This window comes from Sinocyclocheilus grahami, unplaced genomic scaffold, assembly GCF_001515645.1.
Source record: "Sinocyclocheilus grahami isolate Dianchi unplaced genomic scaffold, SAMN03320097.WGS_v1.1 scaffold84.1, whole genome shotgun sequence".
Classification (NCBI taxonomy): Eukaryota; Metazoa; Chordata; class Actinopteri; order Cypriniformes; family Cyprinidae; genus Sinocyclocheilus; species Sinocyclocheilus grahami.
The window spans coordinates 2063687-2078409 of NW_015505263.1; the positions used below are offsets into that span (position 1 = coordinate 2063687).

A 14723-nucleotide genomic window follows, 5' to 3' on the forward strand; every position below is an offset into this window, starting at 1 on the left:
ACACACACACACACACACACACACAATCAATTTAAACACTTTCGCAGAACTGCTTCGACCTAAATAGCACCTTTCCATTATGGCGCTCTCACTAAATAACTCTTCATTACTCATTGGGGTCTGTGAGGTGTTTTGTTTACTGCTTTCATTCAGCAAGGACACATTAAATTGGTCAAAAGTGTCAGTAAAGACATTTAAAATGTTACAAAGGATTTCTGTTTCAAATAAATTTGGGTATTTTGAACTTTCTCTTCATTAAAAAGTGTAAAAAATGTATCATGGTTTCCACAAAAAAAGCACAAAATCACAGGCATAAATTACATTTTAAAATAGAAAACAGTTATTTTAAATTGTAATAATATTTGACATTACTGTTTTACTGAATTTTTGAACATGGTATTTTTCTGCTGTTATTTTCTTTTCCTCATGGACCTTAACAATTTTTTGACCTTGATATTTACTCTTTTTTTATTCTATAAGCATTTAACCTTACGAAACCAGACTATGGCCTATCATAAATTATTGTAATTATATAGTAAATTACCGATGGTTTCTAAAATAGTCTTTAACTACATAATATAGACATGATTTGTAACATTCCAAACAGGTAGCATACATAAAATATGGCATTTCAACAACAACAAAAAATAAAAAATAAAATAAAATAGACAACACTGTCCATCAGAAAGTCAAACTTTTAAATGTATGCCGTTCACATTTGTTCTTGTAATAATAAATATCTACAACTACATCTTGCACAATATTATTTTAGATCACATACAAGTAGGATCCTGTATTGGTTTGAAAAATATGTTGCAAGCATCGAAGCAAGACAACATACCAGAATGATGCTAAAAATACTTCTGGGATGAGAAAGACCACCATGCATATATGTATGAATGGGACAAAAATAAAAATAAATTTGTATGCCCCCATAAACATGCATAAATGCATCAACCTTACTGCAGGAGATATTTCATGAAGCCAGTTATAACTGTGTGGAGATATTTGTATTGTTCAGCCAAAGGTTGAGAAACTAAATGTATTTTTAGAGACCAAATGGAATCAGATATTCACAGTAAGCTGTTCAAAGTGTCCCGTTATATGTTTCTGTTCCAGTGCACTCAGTCCATACAAACTATGCAGGCTTTATAAATCATTTATCAGATAAAGTGCAGGCTGTCCGAAATGTAGGAGAGAGATATGTGCATGATGTCATAAGAGGCCAGAAACCCACAGGCTAACTTCAATCACAATCCACAATCCTCTGCTTCTACTGCAGAAATTATTATAATACTCATAACTGAATTATATTGAAATGAGATCTGCACCCCTGGTTGGCATTTTAAAAATTCAAATAAAAACTAGTCATTTAAAGGAACACTCCATTATTTTTGAGTTAAACAGTTGAGTTTTACCGTTTTCGAATCCATTCAGCCGATCTCCGGGTCTGGCGGTAGCACTTTTAGCTTAGCTTAGCATAGATCATTGAATCTGATTAGACCGTTAGCATCTCGATCAAAAATTACCAAAGAGTTTCTATATTTTTCCTATTTAAAAATGGACTCTTCTGTAGTTCAAGGAACTTTGCTGCCGTACCATGGGTGCAGCAGGCGCACTGATATTACGCAGTGCCTGAAAATAGTCCCCAGCACACTCCCTGTGCAAGCAGGTGGTCACGTTGTTTATGTTGACGGAAATTAGCCTATTTTCAGGCGCTGCGTGATACCATTGCGCCTGCTGCACCCATGGTACGGCAGCAAAGTTCCTTGATTATTACGCTGGATTGAGACTACAGAAGACTACAGAAGTAACTACAGAAGAGTCAAGTTTTAAATAGGAAATATATAGAAACTCTTTGGTCATTTTTGAGCGAGATGCTAACGGTCTAATCAGATTCAATGATCTATGCTAAGCTACAGCTAAAAGTGCTACCGCCAGACCCGGAGATCGGCTGAATGGATTCGAAAACGGTAAAACTCAACTGTTTAACTCTAGGGGAGTTGGAAAATGAGCCTATTTTCAAAAATAGTGGAGTGTTCCTTCAAGTAGAGAAAAAAACCTATTAGAAAAACTATTAACCAAATATAAAGGTGTATAAAATAATATAATATAAAGGTGAATAAAATAATCAGAATTATTATTCAGAAGACAGTCTTCAGAAAGCAGAACGGGAAATAATTAATAATAATAATAATAGTTAATTTAACTTTACTTGTTAACGTAACATGTAAACTTTTTTCTCTCAAATTTTCTGCAGACCCCCAGCACCTCCTTTGAGACACATTCCAGGAACAGTTTACCCAAAAACAAAAAGAATGAGAGTCCAAACAGCTGATTAAAACATCACAATAATCCACAAGTAATCCACACCCCTCCAGTCCATCAATTAACGTCTTGTGGATTATTGTGATGTTTTTATCAGCTGTTTGGACTCTCATTCTGACGGCACCCATTCACTGCAGAAGATCCATTGGTGAGCAAGTGATGCAATATTAGAAACAAACTTATCTACATTTTGGATGGCCTGAGGGTAAGTACATTTTCATTTTGGGGGGGATCTACTGCTTTAATGCATCCCAAAGGATCTTGTATACTATTTAGAACTAATGACATGTGAATTGGAACACAGTCAATATTATCAACAGATTTGTAAAGGAGATACAGTATGGTGTAAATGTGAAAGAACAAAGAATACTAAACACAGAAAAAAAGTGGAGAAATGTATGGCCAGACAGCCTTCATGAACAGGAGAACATCTGTGACCCCCCACACGAGTGTCAGCCTGAATCACATCTCCGGTCGCCGGAGGTTCTGGGAAGGTGATAACCTGAGCATCCCTCCTGTACTTTACTGCACATACAGCTGCTATTGTTTTAGCGTGTCAGTGTGTCCTATTGCACTCACGCAGGTTGTCAGATTACCGCAAAGTCGGTGGTGAATCAACAAGTCCCTCTCATCAGACTGTCATCAGTGTAACACTTTACACACCTCACCTGTAATTACCTCCTGCACACCCTCCACACACACACACACACACACACACACACAGGGTTTGATGGAGTGTGATGACGAGAAATGTGCTGAACAACAAAAACGGAGGAGAAAAACACTAACTAGATTTGTATTGTTCTAATTTTCAGAAGAATATTTTTTAGGCAAAACATTTGGTAAATATTATAAACACTTCCATTCAAAAGTCTGGGGTCTTTATGATTGTTTTCAAATAAATTAATACATTTATTCAGCAAGGATGCATTAAATTGATCAAAAGTGACAGTAAAGATATGTATAATGTTACAAAAGTTTATACTTCAAATAAATTATATAAATTCACTATTATAAATTTAAAAAAATGTACCATGGTTTCTACAATAACTACAGAAGAGTCAAGTTTTAAATAGGAAAAATATCGAAACTCTTTGGTCATTTTTGAGCGAGATGCTAACGGTCTAATCAGATTCAATGATCTATGCTAAGCTACAGCTAAAAGTGCTACCGCCAGACCCGGAGATCGGCTGAATGGATTCGAAAACGGTAAAACTCAACTGTTTAACTCTAGGGGAGTTGGAAAATGAGCCTATTTTCAAAAATAGTGGAGTGTTCCTTCAAGTAGAGAAAAAAACCTATTAGAAAAACTATTAACCAAATATAAAGGTGTATAAAATAATATAATATAAAGGTGAATAAAATAATCAGAATTATTATTCAGAAGACAGTCTTCAGAAAGCAGAACGGGAAATAATTAATAATAATAATAATAGTTAATTTAACTTTACTTGTTAACGTAACATGTAAACTTTTTTCTCTCAAATTTTCTGCAGACCCCCAGCACCTCCTTTGAGACACATTCCAGGAACAGTTTACCCAAAAACAAAAAGAATGAGAGTCCAAACAGCTGATTAAAACATCACAATAATCCACAAGTAATCCACACCCCTCCAGTCCATCAATTAACGTCTTGTGGATTATTGTGATGTTTTTATCAGCTGTTTGGACTCTCATTCTGACGGCACCCATTCACTGCAGAAGATCCATTGGTGAGCAAGTGATGCAATATTAGAAACAAACTTATCTACATTTTGGATGGCCTGAGGGTAAGTACATTTTCATTTTGGGGGGGATCTACTGCTTTAATGCATCCCAAAGGATCTTGTATACTATTTAGAACTAATGACATGTGAATTGGAACACAGTCAATATTATCAACAGATTTGTAAAGGAGATACAGTATGGTGTAAATGTGAAAGAACAAAGAATACTAAACACAGAAAAAAAGTGGAGAAATGTATGGCCAGACAGCCTTCATGAACAGGATCATGAATCACATCTCCGGTCGCCGGAGGTTCTGGGAAGGTGATAACCTGAGCATCCCTCCTGTACTTTACTGCACATACAGCTGCTATTGTTTTAGCGTGTCAGTGTGTCCTATTGCACTCACGCAGGTTGTCAGATTACCGCAAAGTCGGTGGTGAATCAACAAGTCCCTCTCATCAGACTGTCATCAGTGTAACACTTTACACACCTCACCTGTAATTACCTCCTGCACACCCTCCACACACACACACACACACACACACACACAGGGTTTGATGGAGTGTGATGACGAGAAATGTGCTGAACAACAAAAACGGAGGAGAAAAACACTAACTAGATTTGTATTGTTCTAATTTTCAGAAGAATATTTTTTAGGCAAAACATTTGGTAAATATTATAAACACTTCCATTCAAAAGTCTGGGGTCTTTATGATTGTTTTCAAATAAATTAATACATTTATTCAGCAAGGATGCATTAAATTGATCAAAAGTGACAGTAAAGATATGTATAATGTTACAAAAGTTTATACTTCAAATAAATTATATAAATTCACTATTATAAATTTAAAAAAATGTACCATGGTTTCTACAACTGTTTTCAAAAGTGATAATAATAAAAAATGTTTCTGCAGGAAATCAGCATATTAGAATGATTTCTCAAGGATCATGTGACACTGAAGACTGGAGTAATGATGCTGAAAATTCAGCTTTGTGTCACAGAAATAAATTACATTTTAAAATATATTAAAATAATAAAAACATCTATTTTAAATTGTAATAATATTACACAATATTACTGTTTTTTTGATCAAATAAATGCAGATTTTGTGAGCATTTGTGAGATCCCAAACACTTAGATCCCAAATTTCGGAACACTAATATGCTGTATGCATGGATGCACATTAAACAACATGCATTAAGAAAATAAATTGTGTCCATTTTTAGTTTATTTCCATAATACTAAAGCCTCTACAATATTCTGGTGCCTGAGACCTCTTACATTTGGTTGGCTGATTGATTGATGGGTGGATGAACAGAGTTTGCACCACACATATCAGGTGTCCTAAAATCTAAACCTTACTAAAAAAACAAGCTGAAAAAGCTTCGACTGTTTTGGATTCAGACCCAGAAGGAACTGAAGGCAGGGATGAAACCCAAGTCTCCATCTCAGCAGCCCTGAGCAAGAGCGTTTATTCTTATCTGCAGTATCTGACAGATGACTCAAGCAGAGGTCAGTCTGAGCAGCGGTGTAGGTGTTAACAGCAGGGATAAAGCCTCTTCTCTTGAGCTCAGCGCAGAGTTATTTAGCATTGGATGCCTGCATGCAGGTGCAAAATAACCACAACATAAGCCTGCAGGGAACTTGTGTATTCCAGTGACATGTTTGAGCACACGTGCCACAAATTCTGTATGTCGTTCGCAATGCATTTAAAGAGATAGTTCAGCCAAAAATGAAAATCATTCACTCATGCTGTTCCAAACCTGTATGACTTTCTTTGTTCTATGCAGTACAATACAAAACAAGATATTTTCAAAAAGTCACTGGGGTCTAAAATAACACTGGACCATTTTGACTTTCATTGTATGGTCAAAGCAACCCACAGATACATTTTTCTAAATATTTTTGTTTGTGTTCTGCAAAAGAAAGAAAGTAAGACAGGTTTGGAACAAAATAAGTGTGAGAAAGTAATGCCCAAATTTGTATTTTTTTTGGTGAATTATTGTTTTAAGGTGAAGTGAGTGAATTCTAAAAGAATAATAAAAAATAAAATAAAAATAAAACTAGCAAACAAAAAATTATTATTATTAATAACAATATTAATAAATAATAATGAAAATTAATAATAATAATAAATTTTTTATCATGTGATTTTCTAATACCCAAAGCACTACAAACGGTTACAAATAAAATAAATACAAAAAAATTCTGTAGCAATACAAAACAATAAATCAATATTAAACATTACAGTACCGCTAACCAATACAATAAAATACTAATCATCTCAATCTATGTAGGCAATTTTAATTAACAGCTTCTTATAACTGTCTAATGTCTGGTCCAGAATCCATAAACTCTAATCTTGCATCTAATCTATTAAAAAAAAAGAAGAAAAAAAGTTGTGGCCTAATGGTTAGAGAGTCAGACTCGCAACCCAAAGGTTGCGGGTTCGAGTCTCGTACCGGCAGGGATTGTAGGGGGGGGGAGGGAATGTACAGTGCTCTCTCCCACCTTCAATACCACGACTGAGGTGCCCTTGAGCAAGGCACCGAACCCCCAACAAATGGCTGCCCACTGCTCCGGGTGTGTGTTCACGGTGTGTGTGTTCACTGCTGTGTGTGTGTACTTTGGATGGGTTAAATGCAGAGCACTAATTCCAAGTATGGGTAACCATGCTTGGCCACATGTCACGTCACTTTAGGTTGTACTGAGTGTGAATTGGGACACAGCCTAGTTCAGAAACAGATTGGTAAAGAAATGGAACTGTATTTTTCAACCAAATGGAAGTGAAACAAACATGAGTCTTTACAATTCTCTGGGAATCAACATACAAATGGTTTACTTAGAGTAGTTTGTGCAGATGGGGGAAAAAGCATTTTAACATCCCTGAAATGACACACTTCACCTTTAAATTCCCATCTCTCCACACTCCATTCATTCATCCGCTCTCTTGTACTTGTCTCTCCCATGCATGCCATCCAAAGCTTTACTCTTGACATGCCCCTGTCGTCGCAGTGATCATCACAGATGACAGGGCTTGCTGAGGACTGGCTCCCCGGGGCTGATGGTCTAGGGCCGGTCCGACAGACTCGACACATCATCAGATGCTTTGGAGGGCCGAGTGGAAAAGACACAGAGCAAGAGAGCGCAGAAAACAGAAGAGGGATGATGGATAGCGATCCCGCCAGGACACAATGAGGCGGGGAGAAAGCCTTTTCCAGGAGCGATGGGGTGAAAGTGAGAGGAATAGAAAAATGAGGATAAAGGGAGGATGAGAAAGATCAGGGAAGGGAAGATAGATCTGAAGGGCTGTTCACACGGCTCACCTTGTCCTCAGTGCTACAGCGTGTGCACTGACACAGGAAGTGGTATTGCTGCTGTAAATGGGAACGTCTCTCTTTGCTGGTCGCGAGGATGTCGGTGTAGCTTATAGTGAGCTAAAGAGAATGAGAAAGAGAGATCAGAGATGGTTAGATGAAAAATCTCAGACAACTAGCAGAATCATCTAAGAGAGAAATACAAGAAACATAATGGCAGCTCACTAGGGTTGGGAACGTAGGCAATGTTTTTTGGAAGTTTGAAAGTCTGCCTGCTGAGCTAACATTTGAAAACCACATGGTTTCCCTTTGGTCCAATTCTGCAGGATGTAAACAAAATACAAAATGTGTTTGCTTTGCTTTATTGTGCATATGTTTGTGTTTATGTGTTCAACCATCTTCAAGGCTGTTAACACAGCTGACATACAGATAATCGAGCGGAAAAGGCTGAACTGCTGTTGAATTATTAGGAGCTAATCGTTTTAATCATTTTCATCATCTACTGTGACAGGTGACTCGGGAGAATCTGAACAATGATTGCATTTTCTGATGACTTTCTGTCTTTAGAGGTTTGGGAAAGATTTATTTATTATCCATTTTCTTTATGTACATCCAATTACAGATGTGTTTGGTGTTACATACTATCTTTTATTTTTAAAAGAAATGCATAAAGTGCCAACAGAATATTAATATCATATCAATATCAAATTTATATGTATTTAATTACATTTTTAATTTCAATGATTATTATGCAGACATATCGTTTTCTTAAATTGTGCAGCATAAAACAACAGAAACTGCACGTAATACTATATCCCATAATGCAATGTGCTTGACCATCCACTTCCCCATATGGGAAACAAAACAAAAAACGCCGCGAGTGTGTGTGTAAACAGAGTCTGTGGGACGATGAGCGCTCATGTATTCTGCCGTCGTATATATCCTACACCTATAGTGTGAATTCTCATTACTTCCTGTGTACAGAGAGCTTGCTGGTAATTTAATTCTCCAGTTCACTTCCTCTCTCGACGTTCCCTCCCCCTGTCAGAGGTAAATTAAGCATGACTTCCAGATTTACTTTAGAATATCGAAACTTTCAGAGCAGAAATAAACAGAACGGCCGCATAATGAGTTTCTCTATCTTTGAGGCTAAAAACCATATCCAGCCTCAGATCAGCCGAATGGATTCAGGTGTTAATGTAGATGAATAATGTATATGCATATCTTGGCTCTCTGCTGGTGGTGTGACGGATGTGTGCGGTCATGCAAATAGGTTTAAATGAGCTTTGATTAGTCAGGACTGATTGTTTAAGCGTTCTGCAGGACGCTCTGAATAAGAGCGGATGCTAAATGCAGTAAATGTACATCAGATGACTGAATTATGGTGAAGTTGATCTGGAAGGAGGCTCTGTTAAGTGCCTGCACTTGGGAAACTGTGGTGTGATGTGTGTAATTTAATGGCAGTTAAAATACTTTCTCCTGTTCCAGTTTAATATGAACAGACAACAGCAAGGAAGCTATTTGTGGACTGAAAGTATAAACACTGTGGCTGCATGGCACTATGAAAATATTATATGTTTATTTGAGCAGCCTGACATTGCAACTTTTGGCTCAATCAATGCATGGAGTGAGTTTGGGGTAGGAGACTGTGTTATTATGATTACTAACAAAAACTGAATGAAAACATTTTTGTTAATGAAATAGTAAATTGAAAATAAAACATTAACATTACTGGGAAAAATTTAAACTAAAATAAATTTTCATGACTCCAAAACTCAATAAATATTATTAAAATAACTAACTAAATATAATAAAAATATAAATTGACATAATAAAAAGAATGATAAAATGCTAAAACTAAATTAAAACGAACAATAATAATAATAATTATGAATATAATTATTATTATTATTATTAATGAAAACTGAGTGAAAACATTTTTGTTAATGGAAACATAAACAGAAATAAAAATAAACATTACTGAGACAAACTAAAACTAAACTAAAATGATAAAACTAAATTAAACTTTCTTGATTCTAAAACTAACTACCGGTAAGTACAAATTGAAATATATAAACTTAAAAAAATAAAATAAAATAAAATTATAAAAATAATATATATATATATAAAATAAAAAAATTAATAAAAAATAAACAATAAAAACATGATAAAGCATAAACAAAAAACAATACAATTCTAAAACTAAATGAAAACTAACAGAAGTAGAGTGAGAATTAATAAGAAATCAAGTTCAAGTTTATTTCTAAAACACACTTTTTAAAACAGCTAAAAGCTGACCAAAGTGCTGTACACTGTCAATAGCACAAATACAATAAGTAAAATATTAATAGCATAATGTCAAATACACATAACATGACTCTAACGAAATCAATTAATAAACGCCAAAGTAAAAAGATGAGTTTTTAGACAAGATTTAAACACGGGTAGAGTGGAGGCCATTCTAATATGAGATGGCAAGTTGTTCCAGAGAGTAGGACCAGCCACTTCAAACGCTCCATTTCCTCTCGTCTTTAGACGAGTGCAAGGGATCTGGAGGAGAAGTTTTTCCTCGGATCGTAATCGTCTTGTGGGGATGTAGGGATGAAGTAGGCTTGTAAGATAAGGCGGAGCTAAATTGTTCAATGATTTGTAGACAAATAGAAGAATTTTAAACAATTCAATTCTGTGCTGAACAGGCAGCCAATGCAGGGATCTCAGAACGGGTGTAACATGATACAATTTTTTACACCCCTTCAGAAATATAGCTGTTGCATTTTGTACTACCTGTAAACGAGAAATTTGAGTTTTTGAAATGCCATAGTACAGCGAGTTACAGTAATCCAGCCGTGACGTGATGAAGGCATGGATGGCAATCTCTAGGGAAACTACAGAAAGAAATGGTTTAATTTTAGAAAGGGACCGAAGGTAGAAGAAGCTGGAGCCTATGACAGAACTGATCTGTTTATCGAATGTCAAAGAATGATCAAATTTCGCACTGAAGGGGAAATAAATGAATTTAGGTGCTCAAAATCAAATTTATTTTGATGCCTGGAGTCTGAGGAGTTAAAAACTATGACCTCCGTTTTATCTGTGTTTAAGAAAAGAACATTTTTAGAAAGCCAGGATTTAACATCATCAAGACAAGCAGATAAAGTATTTACAGCACTTTCTTTTTTCCTAGTAACTGGTAAATATATTTGCATGTCATCGGCATAACAATGAAAAGAAACTCCATGCTTTCTAAACACAGAACCCAGAGGAAGTAAATATAGAGAAAAAAGAGTAGGAGCTAAAATTGAGCCCTGAGGAACACCACATGTTGAAAGACCCAGAGATGAAGTACAATTACCCATTTTAACCCTAAATCTTCTATTAGTTCAAAAGGATTTAAACCAACTTAGAACAGCACCTCTCAGGCCTACAAAAGATTCTAATCGAGAGATAAGAATCTCGTGATCAACAGTATCAGAGGCTGAAGATAGGTCCAGCATTACTAAAATTAAGGAATCTCCAGAATCTGTAGCCATTAAAATGTCATTAAGAACTTTTATAAGAGCTGTTTCAGTACTGTGCAAAGACTTGAACCCAGACTGGAATGTCTCATAAATCGGATTATTTGTTAAAACGGACTGAAGCTGTAAACACACAATTTTTTCCATCACCTTAGAAATAAATGGCAATACAGATATTGGCCGAAAATTGGATAAAACAGTAGTGTCAAGTGAAGGTTTTTTTAGGATAGGAGAGACTGTGGCCATTTTCAGACTGTCTGGTATAAATCCAGATGACAAACATTTATTCAACAATGACACAAGCTCTGGTCCCACTGTGTCAAGTATTTGTCTCAGATAGCGAGGGTGTATTATATCACATGGATTGTAGGTAGTCACAGATATCGTGCTTGTTTGAGTTTCATAGTCAGTGTCTTGAATCTGAGCCCTCAGATTAGAGACTTTTTCACCAAAAATAAATCAAATTATTTATTCATTACACTTTAATGTGTTTGGAAAATATGCTTGAAAAGTCATTGAAATTCCATTTATTGTTGAAATGGCTAAAAAATATTTAAAAAATGGCAACTGGTAATATTGTCCAGAGCCCTGTGACAGCAGAGACCCATGCTTATAATTTTATCCCAGTTCCTATGAATTTAAAGAGCCCTGGGTCAGGGCAGAATAAATATGACATACATTAAGAGAGAGGGCATCAGACAGGGTAAAACGGACTAAGACTAAGATCTAAAGTGTGTGTGAGTGTGTATGGATGGGAAGTAGATATTTTACAGACATTTTTCTAAGAGAATGTACAGTGATGTATATTGCCAAGCTCCAAAAAGAAGGAAAAGTTATATAGTCAAAATTAAAAAAATGTCATATTAACAGAAGGAAAAAAAATTACGAAAAGGTTTAAAACAAAATGACAGTCAGTAAATATTGAAATTTTCTATTTTGGGGTAAAATATTTATTTAATGATCAATAAATGCAAGTTATTTTAAAGTGCCCAACCAGTCTAAAATACTAGATTAATATATATATATATACACATATATGTATGTTTGTGTAAATCATGTTTGTAGTCTCTTCATGTCAGTAGTACGTCCTTTCGGTGAGATTTTAGAAGATCGTGAGCTGAATGCATGTATTTACATTCACACAAGCATGACAGAACAAACACAGCAATTATAAATCAAGCGCGAAAGCACAATTATCCTTTATATGCGGACAGGAATACATGCTATCCTGCTCTTCCAGGCTTCTGCTAATGCATCGGAAGTCATTCAAGAAGCCAGAGCAACAAATTACTTGTGTTTGTCATGGTCTGGGGAAGATTCAACAGTGCCTAAGCACAGCGCATAAAGCAGGCTTAGAGCCGGCCCACCCAGCCGCCAGTAAACAGACGGGCCTCGCTCTCACGGGACAATCTTTCTGCGTCATTATAATTTCTCTGAGACGGCGACAACAATGTCTGAAGCCTTGATTCTGCCTCACATCCGATCTGAAGACTTCATAGCTCATATCTAAACAACAATTTCGACACCTGCCTTTCTGGTTATGTTTGTTCTCTGTAATCCCAGAGGCTCATATTCATAGACGAGAAATGTTTCCCATGGATGGTGAATATAGAAGTCGTGCCAGTTTAATGGCCCACACAGGGAGGCTGGTTCTAGATATTTCTAAAAACATTTTATCTTTAAATCTGAGATATTTTGCTTTCCTTTCACAGGTTGCATTGCTAGAAAGATCATAATAATGCAATCTCCCGTGATTAGCCAGCATAAATGATTGGATTATTAGCCAATGAAATGGCTTTGTGGAAAGACCATGGCAACAGGCCACACCCTCTGAGCTCTGATGATCAAGCTTCACACATCAGCGCATTATATTGTTAAAGCCAGCTATTATTTTAAAAGGAATACATTCAATAAAATCAAAAGTAAAATCAAATGAGAGCACATTTGCATTTTAATAAAATCTGATTTTCACAATCCAAAATATCAAACAACAGAAAGAAGTTCACTTAAATTCAAGATTTAAATTGAAATAAAGCAAGTACTACTACTACTAACAACAACAACAACATCAAAAATTAAATGAATGTGGGTTTAATTTTTTCATTAAATAATGGACAATTATACATTAATAATATACATTATATATACTGTATATATATATACACACATATACACATACATGTGTGTGTGTGTGTATGTATGTATATATATCAATTATATAGTACAACATATACACACATATAATTGTAATTATAACATTATTATATATTATTACTTAATAAATAATAATTTCATTTAAAAAAGTATAGTTTTCCCCCCCTTTTTCCCAAGTCCAAATCCATATAGTTTTCCTTCTGCGGACTACAAAAGTAGAGATTTTGCAGATATTTACCAAGTATACAGTGATTTATAAAGCAAAACTCCACAATTGGGATAAAAGTCTTCTAAAAATCATAATTCACAGAGCCAAAGCTCTGAAAAAGTCACACTGACAAATAACATAACATAACGTAACATAACATGTCTGAAACAACATAAGAGTCAGTAAAAACTTACAAAATATCAATTTTTGGGTATTCAATTATTCAGTTCAGTTATATAATTATAACTTTTAATTAATTCAAATCAAAACATGTGCACCAAAAACACGTTTTAGACAATTTAGTTTTACATAACCATTTTCCTCCCTCTCTCTGGTCATATTAAACTACTGTACAGTTACTGTACCTTTAAGACTTCTATATATAAACGACATCTGCTATGGTTGTCTAATCTCCATGTAGTAGCAGTTCACACTGTTGTTCATCAGAAAGGCAGGTTACTGCTTAGGTGAACAGGTGTTGATGTATAAATGTAGGCGGTCATATGTTAATATGCATATGTTCACGATGTCTGAATTCTAATTTACCAAATTTTGCAGCTTAGTTCCCATAAATGGTCTGGGTGGAGCTTTGTGTTGCATTCGCTTACAAAGCAGATTGGACTCTTTTGTTTTAAAAGAGCAAAGACAATCCTGTTTTCCAAGACATGCCTCCGTTAAGCCATATCAAAAAATGTGACCAATTTGAGCTTATCAATGCTGTCAGAAAATAGCTGTTAGTTAAGCCCTTGTCTGCACATACACAAGACATTTAGCTCAAAGCAGACTATTTAACCTGAGTGAAACCCTCTTTTATGATCCTCCCTTAATCTGTGCTTTTGATTATTCACCCATAAACAGCCCCTATGAGCCCGACGCTCCTCACTTACACACACATGGCCTAAACTCAATCTTTACATGTGGTCTCTAAGTAATGCCGAAAGAAAATATATCTCATTAAAGCGAGTCTGTGCTTGTAGCCGTAAGCGCCGTGCTCTGTCAACAGAAGACGAGCGAAAGAATGAAATAATGCTGAAGAGAACTGGGTAATGAGAGAATATGGAGGACAAGGGGATGAATTCCTCTTATCTTCTACAAAACATAATACCTTGGTATTGCTAAGCAGCCTGAAACATCAAGAGACAAGGCGAATAGCAATCCGCTGCGCTCATTTATTAATGTTTCCAAATAACAGTGCGAAGGTAGCCATTAACTGTGCCGGAAAACACACCCTCAACACCTGAACACAGCTCAGTTTACTGCATTTTCCCAACAGCCCAGACTGACGCAACTGATACGAGGATATGATGTCAACGTCACCCACTTAGCGCTAACTGCTTTTGGCCCTGCGTGTGGACTTTTATAAATAAACTCTCTTAAAACACACTCAGACTAGTTTAGTTTCTCTGCTAACGGTGTTTATACAAGGCTTGCTATTTATTTAGACTGTTCTGAGACGTCTGTATGAACAGTGACTATTCCCATCACATTTCAAATGA

The 14723-nt window shown here is 35.7% G+C and overlaps 1 protein-coding gene across 1 annotated transcript in view; it reads right to left on the bottom strand.

Annotated features, from left to right (window-relative positions):
- The window catches only part of LOC107586602 (histone-lysine N-methyltransferase SMYD3-like), a 29240-nt gene extending 21771 nt beyond the window's left edge, over window positions 1–7469 (bottom strand). The window contains exon 1 of the mRNA XM_016274046.1: window positions 7363–7469. The gene's annotated coding sequence lies outside the window, so the exon portion shown is untranslated. The remainder of the gene's footprint in view (window positions 1–7362) is intronic.
- Between the last annotated feature and the right edge of the window lie 7254 nt (window positions 7470–14723).